The sequence below is a fragment of the Podarcis muralis genome, chromosome 17 (assembly GCF_964188315.1).
Source record: "Podarcis muralis chromosome 17, rPodMur119.hap1.1, whole genome shotgun sequence".
NCBI classification, from domain to species: domain Eukaryota; kingdom Metazoa; phylum Chordata; class Lepidosauria; order Squamata; family Lacertidae; genus Podarcis; species Podarcis muralis.
Genome location: NC_135671.1, coordinates 37,813,363 through 37,826,224, shown reverse-complemented (window position 1 = coordinate 37,826,224; position 12,862 = coordinate 37,813,363). Strand labels below are relative to the sequence as shown.

The following is a 12,862-nucleotide window of genomic DNA, read 5'->3' as shown; positions in this document are numbered from 1 at the left end:
TTTTTTTTGGGGGGGTGGTAATTATAAATGAAGGTTTAACTGCAAGTTTTCTTGCCAACAGATTTTGTCAGTGCAAACATGGAAATCAGGAGTCTCCAATGTGGTGCCCAACAATTCTCTGGTGTCGGCTATTTCATGTGTACTTACCTGAAACCATTAGCTAGAGTGTACACAATAAAAAGCATTACTGGCCCTTTAAATAAAGGCAGCCAAAGAATAACGAGAAAACTGCACTATCACATCTAGTGAATGAATAGACCTGGTGCTTTGAATTGTCTATTTAAATGACCTATCAAGCTCCAACCAATGAATGTTAGCAAACAGCACCAACTAGAGTATGGAACACTGGTAAAGGTAAAGGGACCCCTGACCATTAGGTCCAGTCGTGGCCGACTATGGGGTTGCGCCGCTCATCTCGCTTTATTGGCCGAGGGAGCCGGCGTACAGCTTCCGCGTCATGTGGCCAGCATGACTAAGCCACTTATGGCAAACCAGAGCAGCGCATGGAAACGCCGTTTACCTTCCCGCCGGAGCGGTACCTATTTATCTACTTGCACTTTGACGTGCTTTCAAATTGCTAGGTTGGCAGGAGCAGGGACCGAGCAACGGGAGCTCACCCCGTCATGGGGATTCGAACCGCCGACCTTCTGATCGGCAAGTCCTAGACTCTGTGGTTTTAACCCACAGCGCCACAGCTAAATGTAATGTATCCACTTCAGAGACAGCCTGAAGTATCTGAAGTGTGCATGCACACGAAAGCTCTTACCAATAACAAACTTAGTTGGTCTCTAAGAACACGGCTATCTACCTGTAACTAGCCTCTATGAATGCATGTATCCTCCCAGGCAGTTAGAATGTTACAATGTGAAAGTTCATGTGTAAGTCACTGTACAACAAAAACTGTACAAGAAACTTTAGGAATCCACTAGAAAACAGCTATTCTTTCCATGTCCTGTTCTGTACAGGGAAAGGTAGGCCTAAAGGGTGACTCAAGAGAACCATTTACCAGGAAGCATAGAGTCAGTAGGCAAATGGCCTCTCCGCAGGGGAAACACCTAACCCAATGCCAGACAGATCACAAAGATGGGCAACCCTGAAATGGATTTGGACTCCAGGGGACAAAAGAATCGTGAGGAACTTGACCAGAGGAGTCAGGAACTGTAAATAGTTTTAGTGTCTTGTGTTAACGGGTGTCAGGAGATGGGGAAAGGGTGGGGAAAGACAGCTATCTGCTACCCAGGTACTGCCCCGTACCTCCCCTTGTGGGATGCATCAGTGATGTAGCAATGGTGAAATATTGGAGGTGGGACTGGGAATTTGGGGAACTAATAAAAGTGGGGGGGCACCTTCTGTTCGAGGTCTGACTCATCTCGCTGCCAGAGGAGTGCGGACCCTGCTATAGCAGTTGCTTTTAGAGTAAGGGTCAGACTTCTTAGCCACTTCCCTATACAATTTGCCTTGGTCCTGCCTGTTTCTTTAATCTCTGGCCACAGGGAGTCCTCTTTACCCAGAGGGCTCACAGAGTACCCCAAGGACCTGGAGCTGCGTGTTCCATTTTTAAAAATATTTAATTGAAACAAGCTTTCACAATTATGTAGAGTGGAGGACTCTTCACAATGATCTTATACTGCAGGAAAACCACTCCTTTTTGCAGTGGAAGAAGCCCTTCATATTCCATCTCATCCTGATTATCAGAAGATTGTAAATGATCCACCATGTAGGCTTGACTACTGTAATTCACTCTACATGGGGCTGCCCTTGAAACTGTCCCACAAACTCCAGTGGGTGCAGAATGCTGCAGCGAGGCTCCTCACGGGGTCTCTGCCATGGGAGCATATTCACCCAGTACTTTTCCAGCTGCACTGGCTCCCGGTGGAGTACAGGATCAGGATCAAGCTGCTGGTCTTGACCTTAAAGCCCTTCATGGCCTAGGACCCTCGTACCTATGGGACCGCCTCTCCTGGTATGCCCCGCAGAGGACCTTAAGGTCCATGAATAACCATAGTTTAGAGGACCTGGGCCCTAAGGAAGTCAGACTACCCTCCACCAGGGCCAGGGCCTTTTCAGTGGTGGCTCCAACCTGGTGGAATGCTCTGTCCCATGAGACTAGGGCCCTTCAGGATTTAACCTCCTTCTGTCGGGCCGGTAAGACAGAGCTATTCCACTTGGCCTTTAATTTTAATTCAGCCTGATCTTTTATTTCCCTTCTCTTCCCTCCCCCTCCCCTTTTATGAAGATCACCTGCTCTGAGACCCCACAGCTAATTCTCCCCTGGCCTCCTCGCTGGCCCAGGTAGGACTAATTCAGCCAGCTAGCCCTGGGGATTATCCAATGCTTATTTTCCCTAAACTGATTTTTGAATTTTGAATTTTATTGTTATTCATGTTTTTATACTGTATTTTATGCTGCTTTTATAATTAAGTGTTTTAATTTTTTTGTTAGCCACCCTGAGCCCGGTTTTTGAACCGGGAAGGGCGGGGTATAAATAAAATATTATTACTATTATTATTATTATTATTATTATTATTATTATTATTATTATTATTATTTTCTCCAGTTCCGTCATTTTTTTGGTTAGTATTTATGTCTTTCCTTTATTTAATTTAAATCCTCCCACTCGCCCAAACTTATATTTTTTCAAAAGCTTTAGGGAGACATAGCTTTGTTTCCTCAACTGTAATTACCAAGTCAACAAGCAAATGCTTACAACTTAAATTCATTTCCCCCGTTCTTATTCCCACAATCTGTTTGTCTGCTCTTATGTTTCTGTTCAAAACCTTCAGGACCAGAATGAATAATAAAGGTGATAACGGACATCCTTGTCTCATTCCTTTTTCCAATTTGGAATTCATTAGTTATCACCTGGTTAATAATTAGTTTTGCACATTGTTCTGTGTATACAGCTTGTATCCCTTTTATAAACTTTTCTCCATATTCCATTTCTTCCGTCACTTTCCTTATAAAGTCCAAAGATACATTATCAAAAACTTTTTCCACATCTATAAACATCATTGCTGCTTTTTTCTCATTTCTTACTTCTAAATACTCTATTACATTTAAAATATTTCTTATTTTATCTTTCATCTGCCTACCTGGAAGGAATCCCGCTTGGTCTGTATTTAAACATTTAAGACCTTTTTCAATCTATTAGCTAAAATGTTAGCAAATATCTTGTAATCATTGTTCAAAACTGAAATAGGGCTATATTTTTTGACCAAGGTCAAATCTGTATCTTGTTTTGGAATCAAGGTAATATAAGCTTGCTTCCATGTTTCTCGAATTTCCCCTTTTGTTAATATTTCATTCATTATATCTTTCATTGGATTTACAAGGTGTTCTTTAAATTTTTTTTATTGTACTTTGCTGATAATCCATCTGTTCCTGGTGATTTGCCCACCTTTATTTGCCTTATTGCCTCGGCGATTTCTTGGTCTGTTACTTGTGTATTTAAGAATACTATCTCTTCTTGTTTTATCTTTGGCAGTTTACTCTTTTTTATATATTTCTGTATGTTCATTGCCTTTTCATTTCCTCTTTTGTATAAATTTTGAAAATATTTTTAAAAGGCTTCCCTTATTTCTTTTGTTTTAACTAGAAATTTCCCATTGGAATGAATTTTACCTATATATATATAATTCATCTGTTGATTTCTCCTTAATTGCCATGCTAACAACTTTCTGGGTTTGTTTGCATGCTCAAAGAATTTTGGCTTCATTTTTTTAACTTTCCATGCTATTTCTTCATTGATTATCATTGAATGCTGTGATTGTAATCATTTTCTTGCCTGTTTTATCGATTGTTTATTTAGGTTTTTTCCTAATTCGTTTTCTTTCTTTGATATGGCATCCAAAATTTCTTTTTTCTTTGCTTCCCTGGCTCTCTCTCTTTTTTTTAACAGCATTTTGTTGTATGAAATGACCTCTCATGACTACAGTGGGACCTCAGGTTACATATGCTTCAGGTTACAGACTCTGCTAACCCAGAAATATTACCTCGGGTTAAGAACTTTACTTCAGGATGAGAACAGAAATTGCACGGCGGCAGCACAGTGGCAGCAGGAGGCCCCATTCGCTAAAGTGGTGCTTCAGGTTAAGAACAGTTTCAGGTTAAGAACGGACCTCCGGAACAAATGAAGTATGTAACCAGAGGTACCACTGTACTTTACAAGCATTCCATACAATTTTGATTTTTGTTTCCTTAAGTAAGAAAGAAACAAGCTTGAAAGACAACGTTCACAAATCAGTCGTGATGATTTGTACAGTGTTTTTGAATTAACAGAACTCCTTGAAGGCTTCATCCATGATATCTCTCTCTCTCTCCTACAGTGATTGTTGTTATGGGCCTACAGGATATTTCGTCTGAAATTGGGAAAATAATATCACTGAAGACAGATTTACCTATGCTTTTTTCATATGACACAACTTTTCAACTTGGAGACTTCTTCCTATCTACTTTACTATTTCAAAATGTGCTTTTCGCTGAATCACCACTGATTCCTGTAATGTTCAAGATGCATGACAGCAGGCGAGAGGACAATCACAGGAGACCCTTTCAAAGCAGTGTCCATTGCTCAATTCAGAAAAAGTTGTCCTAGTGTCTGACAAGAAAAAGGAATTGAAAAGTATTTGGATCATGTTTTGCTGAAGAGCCACAGAGTGGTGTGCTGGAATCACATCCGCAGAGACATCGTATTTTGGTTGAAAAAACATGGGGCCAGTTCAGAGGATACCAAGGTATACCTTGCTGATTTTTTTGATCTTCTGAGGTCAAATTCTGAGCAAGACTACACATTCAAATTTGATTAACTCAGGACAGGTTGGAGCAAAGCATTCTTGGACTACTTTAAGCAAAAACTGCACCAAGCAATAATAAAGCATGCTGGGGCCTGGATTCTAAAGAGACTGAACATATATAAAGAAAAATGTGGAATCACCTCAAATGTCTCTGAGAGTTTTCATGCAGCATTAAAAAGACTTTCACAATGGAAAGAAATGACGATGGAAGCAATGGTGTTATCCTTATATGCAATGCAAAATTTTTACTGGAGAGAAACTTTGCGTGGACTATGTAACACTGGAAGCTTGCATTTGCAGCCTCAGTTTATCAGACACTCAAGATCGCCAGAACATACAGTCTTTCCTTATATAGCTTGTGATCCATCACAAATCTTGGATCTTGTACAAAGGGGAGAACTTCCGTGGCCTAAGAAAGATGAAAACTATGAGAAGGCACCATCAGTTTGTCAAATGGTACTAGCGGGCTTTACGGTACTGTACAATTTATTAGCTTGGTGTATTTGTGGTAAGGGGTAGTAAAGGGAAAGCATTATGTTGTCCGCCTTTTCCCCAAAGAGAGCTGCTCTTGCCCATCATCCAGGACTTGCTACCATATTATAGCTGCCAAAAAATCTATCGGCATGCCCCAGAACTAGGGAAGCCTTGCCAGTTGCAGCTCACACAGCTGAAGCGAAATAAAAGGCAGAAGAATAGCTCAGGAAGAAAGTTCTCCAGATTAAAGGAAAAGATAACTGTAGTTCCAGCACCTGATTCAGTGCAGGCTGCTGAGGAGCTGGACTCCTTAAAAACAGATCACTGACTGACTATGAGAGACCTGGAAAGCACTCAACCTCAGATGACCTCCACTCCAAAAAGTGGGAAAGAGGATTTGACAGTGACCAATATTGATTCTTTTGATAGAAGCCCCATATTCTCAACGCAAAGTGAGAAGTGTTTGGGCAAATCAATGATTTCTATATCAGTTCCCCCATGGCACAACTGTACCTTCAACACACTCAGTCTACAAACTGAGGAACATGTTGCCAACATCTGTGTTTATGGTTATGACATAGACACACTGAAAGGATCGAACTGGATAAATGACCACATAATAGATGCCTTTCTTGCCTCCAGGGTGATCATGACCAAAGAGCTAGGTCATGATGGAACAATTTTCCCATTTAGTTGCCTCTTCATTCAGACCCTCATGTGTCAAAAATTGTCAGTGAAAGCCCCGAAGTCCTGTTTGAAATTTGGAGTGCTAAAGAAAGATGCTTGGATTATTCCAGTAAATGACAGTGGAGTCCACTGGATACTGATAGTAATCATTTTTAAAAGGAAGACCATGCTCTACCTAGATTCCAACCATGGATTGAACCACTCTGTGATTGATGCAATAACATCCTTCTTATCATGTCTGTATAAGATGGCTTCAGACTGTCCCTATAGTTTTGTGGACTGGTCATTTTTTGCACCAACTGATATAACCAGGCAAGGTAATTCCAGTGACTGCGGTCCTTTCACATGCACCATTGCCCATCTGATTGTGTCTGCTGCCCAATTACAGTACACACAAAAGGATATGACCGCCATTAGACCCTGAATTGCAAAAGAAATAATACATTACACTGGGAAAACCTATCTTGAAGGACGAGAAAAATATATTCCAATTGAAATTGCTGCTCCTCCTCCCACAAAGAGACAAAGCTTGAAAGAGAGTCCCATTACTGTGTCTAGATCATGCCCAGAGGGATGGGAGGATACACTAACCTATTGCTCAGATCTTTTACCTACCTTGTTTGAAGGCAGCTGGTCAATGTGTTTTTTGAAGGAAGGGTGCAGGAAGCCCAGTGGTGAGTGTGACCAATCTATGGTTTACTGTGAAGGAAACTGCAAGGACTGCTTTTGCATAGGCATTGATTCAAAAGATCTCCCAGAGGTTTTTGTGTGTCCAGATTGTCAATCCACTGTGGCCAAAGAGATTTTGAAACTGCGAACTGTCATATTCCACAGGTTGGTATAATACAGCAAAATCTAAACACATAGTTTTCATCATCATGGCAGGGATGGTCCTTTTCCATAGAATTCTTATTCATGGAGTTGGTTTTTATATCCTGCTTTTCTCTACCTTTAAGGAGTCTCAAAGCGGCTAAAAATCTCCTTTCCTTTCCACCCCCACAACAGATACCTTGTGAGGTAGGTCAGGCTGAGAGAGTTCAGAAAGAAGTGTGACTGGCCCAGGGTCACCCAGCAGACTGCATGTGGAGGAGCGGGGAAGCGAACCTGGCTCTCCAGATTACGAGTCCACCACTCTTACCACTACACCACGCTAGCTGAATGACAAATAGATGCCAGCTACTGTATACATAACCTTAAGCTTAAAAAAATAGCAACAATATCTACCTAATGTAGGCATAGGCAAACTCAGCCCTCCAGATGTTTTGGGAGTACAACTCCAAAGATCATTAGCTAACAGGACCTGTGGTCAGGGATGATGGGAATTGTGGTCCCAAAACATCTGGAGGGCTGAGTTTGCCTATGCCTGATCTAATGGAACAATGCAGTGTACTAGCTAGTGTCATAGAACCATAAAAATCATAGAATCATAGAGCAGTAAGAGACCACAAGGGCCATCTAGTCCAACCCCAGCCATGCTGGAACACATAAGCAAAGCACTCCTGACAGATGGCCAGCCTCACTCACAGAGTGTTTGTTGTGGGGAAGGAAGGGAAAGGAGATGGTTAGCCAATTTGAGACTCCTAAAGGAGAGTGAAAGGCAGGATATCAAGTCCAAACTCTTCTTCCAAACTCTTTATAATAGTAACATTTCCCATAAATATGCCGGGACACAGCCAAGTAATGTTATAGATTTAAATGAGATTCATGGAAGGGCCAAGTTTATTCTGCACTTTAAAGGAATGGGGTATGGAAGTGCTTAACTGATTCTTGATCAAGGACAAAACCTGGGGGGGAGTATTTTCGATTCCTGTAGCTAGCAGCAGGCACAACACCATTTTGTTTGGAATGTAGAGCCAGTTCTTCTCATAAGCAACCAAGGGGAGCCCCTGAGGTTCTGGATGCACCACTAGAACTGGCGGCATGGTGTGAGTGCCAAGTAGAGGTCAGGAGAAGGATGTGTTTCTTCTGGAGTCCCCACTGGGGAGAAAGGGGACTATAAATGAAGTGAGGGCCTCACAGACCTACACTGCAGCCAGTGGGGCTGAGGGAAGTGAAGTCTGAGAGACTTCAAGAGAAGTGTGACTGGCCCAAGGCAACCCAGCAGCTGCATGTGGAGAAGTGGGGAAGCGAATCGGGTTCACCAGATTACGAGTCCATCCACTGGCGGAGAAATGGGTGTGGAGTGAACCCACCGCACCCGGCACCACCATTCTGTTGAGGTGCCATTGCGGCCACCCCCGGACACGTGCCGCACTCCCTTGGCGCACCAGGCGCCATGTCCCCACTGGCGGCACACCACGTCTCCAGGATGCTCGCCACGCCCCCGGGATGCACACCACACCCCCATGTGCTTTGCACCATGCCCCCAGGATGCACTCCATGCCTCCTGGGATGCGCGCAAGCCACGCCCCCACATGCTGTCTGCCCCCAGTGCCAGAGCTTGCAGCTTCGCCACTGAGTCCACCGCTCATAACCGCCACACCACACCTCAAGTGCCTTTTCCAGTTGTCAAAAATGCCCTGTTATCATTTTTGAAACATTAGTGTTATGATGGCACCTAAAGCCTGAAATATCTTCCTAAAAGATCAGACAAATGTTTAGGGAAAGTTGTTATGAAAGGAGGAATGAAGAATGTAAGTTCAGCATATAATTCTCTGCATTATGCTTTCAGGTCTCCATGTGATGAGCATGTAGACAGACAGAGGGGAAGGCTGCATGAAGCTGATAGTTAATTGCAGGATGACCTTTCTTTCTGCAAAAGAAAGTTGTGCATATTTGATCTTTGTGACTGTTCAGTAAATGTTTAAATTATAGTTTTTTTAATATTGAACCCAAGCTCTGATTTTCTCAGTTCTCCCTTCACCTGTGTGTATCCTGCTAGATCTATCCATTTCTCCTTTCTCTTGGCACAAATAGGCCAGTATTTTGGGAGAGTGACGAAAAGTTATCCCTAACCACTTTATCTTATTTAATTTTCTAACCTCTATTGTGTTTGCTACCCTCTTATATAGACCTTTTATAGACTGAACATTTCCAAACCCTTCAGCCTTTTCTCAAAGGAAAAGCACTGTACCCCCTTAATCATTTGGTTGCCCAATTCTAGATGTAAGAGCAATCTGGTTGCCACATCTATCACCCTGTTGATCACCAGGATTGATCTGGCTGATCAGAGGGGCAAGGAATGTGTCTGCCATCCCCATCACTGTGCACCCCCCCCAAAGCCACACACTCCATGTAAGAGAATGACCATCCCACACAGAGCGAGAACACCCTCTTCTGCACTTTTTCCAGCTATGCCATATTCGTTTTAGAGAGATGGCACCCAAAACTGTACACAGTGTTCCAAATGGGACCACACTATAGAACTGTACAGGGACATTACAATACTGACCGTATCATTTTCAGTTCCTTTTTCAATAGTCTCCAGCACTAATTCCAGATCACAAAATGAATAAATGAAATAATAGCGGTTCTGATCCTTGTGGGACCCAACTGCTCACTTTCTTTAACTTTTAACATGGCCTTGGCGATTGGAAAAGCCACAGCACCCAGGAGATCCTCTGAAAGCCCAAGTTGCCCCAACTTTGTGCAAAACAGTTGTAGCCCTGGAGAAGGGAAGGGAAGGGGTCTGACAAAACTTTGCTAAGTAAAGTATCTTTGTCTGCTGAAAAACAAATGTTTAGCCAGCATAAAAGAAAACTCGTCCAGGCAACTGTCTCTAGCTTCTGTTGGCTTCCCTCTAGACACAACAAGGCTGCGTAAGGTACACAGTGTGGGACAGCGAAAATCTTCAACAGAAAGGCTGCCTGCACTTGTTCCACTGACTGGGTAAACCCTGACATCCAGACTGAAATTCCATAGAGCAGTTTGGCTCTAACTTTAGCATTAAAAACCTTGAGGGCAGAAGGGATGTGTTGGTTACCTCTTGTTGCAAAAAAAGTGCAATATGGCCTGCATAAACAGCTGGCTGGCATTTACCGCCCTTGCACAGTGCGAGGAACACCGGAGCCTGTGATGGAAAGTGATCCCCAAACAGTTGAATCTGAATACCTGCTGGATATGTTTCCCACCAAAAACCCAACTATATATCTTACGAGAATTCCCGAAGACCATTATTTTGCTTTTATTGAAGTTCATGCTCATTTTCATTCTAGACAAATAGTAGATACAGGCATTTAGCAAAGACTTTAAGCCAATTCTAGTTCATGAGAGCACAATCATATCATCTGCATATAGAAGAATGGTAATTTTTGATACATTTACTTTACGGCTGTGAGCATCCACCAGTTTTAGTAATGGGGCGAGTTCATTTAAGCACAGTGGACCAACACCAGCTGATGGCATGGCTCCTCAAATCAACATTTCACACTGGACTTCAAGCATCTGGCAATGTGTGCCTCCCCATTCTTCCTCCAGATTCTGGGTCCTTGGTTTCCAAATGAGATGGAAAAGTTGCTCCTATCAGAAAAGAGGACTTGGGACCACTGAGCAACAGACCAGTTCTTTTTTTAATTTAGCCCAGGCAAGATGCTTCTGACGTTGTTTCTTGTTCAGGAGCAGCTTGACAAGAAGAATACATTTGAAGCCCATCTGCAGGATCCATCTGTGTATGGTGGCTCTTGATGCACTAACTCCAGCCTCAGTCCACTCCTTGTGAAAGTCCCCAGCATGTTTGAATGGTCTTTTCCTGACAATCCTCTCCAGGCTGTGGTCATCCCTGCTGCTTGTGCAACTTTTTCTTCCACACTTTCCCCTTCCGCATAACTTTCCATTAATGTGCTTCGATACAGCACTTTGGGAACATCCAACTTCTTCTGCAATTACCCTTTGAGACCTTCCCTCCTTATGGAGGGTCTCAATGACGGCTTTCTGCACAACTGTCAGGTCAGCAGCCTTCCCCATGATTGTGCTTCCTACTGAACCCGTTGCAGATGTTATGGATTGAATAGCTGCACCTTTTCACAATATTTTAATTTTCTGAGATTGTTAATTTGAGGTTTTTATCAGCTGTACCCTATAATCATCACAATTATAACAAATAAAGGATTGACATATCTCGCTTTGTATGTCATGAGTCTATCTCATATATTAGTTTCACCTTTTAAGTTGAATTACTGAAATAAATTAACTTTTCCACGATAATCTAATTTTCCAAGTTTCACCTGTACATATTTTGTTCCCTATGGCAAGGAGTGCTAGGATGGGAAGCATCCATGTAATCCACCTTCTCTGAGACACACACCAGTGATGCATCAGAGGAGCACTTTGCGCTTCACTTAGTTCTTAAGGGAGAGAGAGAGAGAGAGAGAGAGGTTGCATTGGAAGTAAGCAGGGACACCGCAGGGGCTTGAACCCCGTCCTGGAAACCAGGAGCGCCAACCACCAGCGTCTTTTGCTTTTTTTTGGCCAATGCAACAAGGTGAAAAGCAAAACCTGAGAGAACACTCTGAATACAGAATGTTCTCTCAGGAAAAAAGAAAACCCTTAAGAATTATGAAGCTGCAGACAGAACACAATCAAGGTTTTATCCCTTGCCATTAGCAAGGGATATTCACCTAGATGTGTTTACGTCACAGAGTGCCATGTTGACTGCCATTCATTTGCAGGGCAGAACAGAGAGACTGGTTCCAGTCTTCAAACTCTGCATTTATGCTCACCTTTTTGTTTGTCCCTCCGAAGTGTGAATTCATGGGCCTGGAAGTTCCTTCTGCTGGTCTGTGAAAAGCAATTTGGACTCATTAGTTTGTCCCCGGCCCATTCCCGCCAATTCCAGAGAAATGTTTTTGGAACCCAGCTGTTCTGACTGACCTGACTTCTGCAGGAAGAGCTGGCTTCCCCTGAGTGTGGTGGGCTCTTGGACAGAACTGTGAAGAGATCAAGCGGGGGGAAATGGAGAAGCCAGCCCAAAAGGATTGGACTGAAAAAGATCACTGAATTGTAGAGTGTGAAGTTCACTTGCCATTAAGTTTCCTTAAGGCTTGCAAAATTCTGTTTCTTGCGTCCCTGAGATGCACCTGGAAGAGACTAGGGTCTTCAGCAGCCCTCCCCTCCAGACACAGGAGCAAAAACAGCCGGTTACCTAAAGCAGCGCAGTCAAGACGCAGGTGTCTCTCAATCCTGCACTGCAGATGTTCACCTGATGGATCAAAAGCTCTGACACTGCCTTTTGTCAATGGAGCAGATCTGCTTCCGGCACAGGTAGCTCTGTGAGGTCTGTAAAAAAAAGAGCTGGAACAAAACAAGGATGGTGTCCCACCCAAAGATGTACCTTATTGTGTGGTGATGGCACAGGAAAGGGCCTCCCCTGCAGTGGTGTCCCGACAAGAGAAGTCCCTCCAGGTAGAAGCACGCAGAGTGACTGCATTAGGCTTTCGAGTTCGCAGCTCTTCTGAAACAGGGATTGAATAACCAATGTTGCTCAATACAAGCTCTTTGGAATATTTAGTTTGCATATTTGATGTATGATTCCATTTAGAGCCTACCTTTTCTCCAACAGGCTCAGGGTGCTTGAATGGTCCCCCTCACTGCGACCTGAAAGAATCTTTGTACAAAGAGTTGCAGGCAGAACACAACAGAGATTTTCCCCTCAGTCAAGCACAAGATACTTACCTAGTTGACCTTCAGCCAGAAGACACACAACTGTATTGCTGCCATAATTACTATAGAGCATTTAGAGATCACTTGTTAGTTATTAGTGCCTATCGCCACCTCTGATAATTCAAAATTCTTTTTTATTAGAAGCTACGATTACATTTGAAGGTATTTAAGTATTTTAGTATTTGATGGAAACCCAGCAACTATCAATCCTATCGTGCAAGTTTTCACCAAAAAGACAGCAATACAATTTGGGTCAAATTAAATTTCTAATAAAGTCTCAGCATTTATGGATATGTTCCCTGCATAAAGCA

At 42.9% G+C, this 12,862-nt stretch overlaps 1 protein-coding gene and 1 long non-coding RNA gene across 2 annotated transcripts in view; both read right to left on the bottom strand.

Annotated features, from left to right (window-relative positions):
* LAGE3 (L antigen family member 3) overlaps positions 1–12,862 on the bottom strand; it is a 143,489-nt gene that overhangs the window by 39,350 nt on the left and 91,277 nt on the right. The gene's annotated exons all lie outside the window — the stretch shown is intronic.
* LOC144325944 (uncharacterized) lies at positions 11,568–12,579 on the bottom strand. The gene is made up of 3 exons (XR_013391113.1): positions 12,223–12,579; positions 11,763–11,818; positions 11,568–11,669 (listed from the first exon to the last, which is right to left on the bottom strand). It is a non-coding gene; the product is annotated as an uncharacterized LOC144325944 (long non-coding RNA).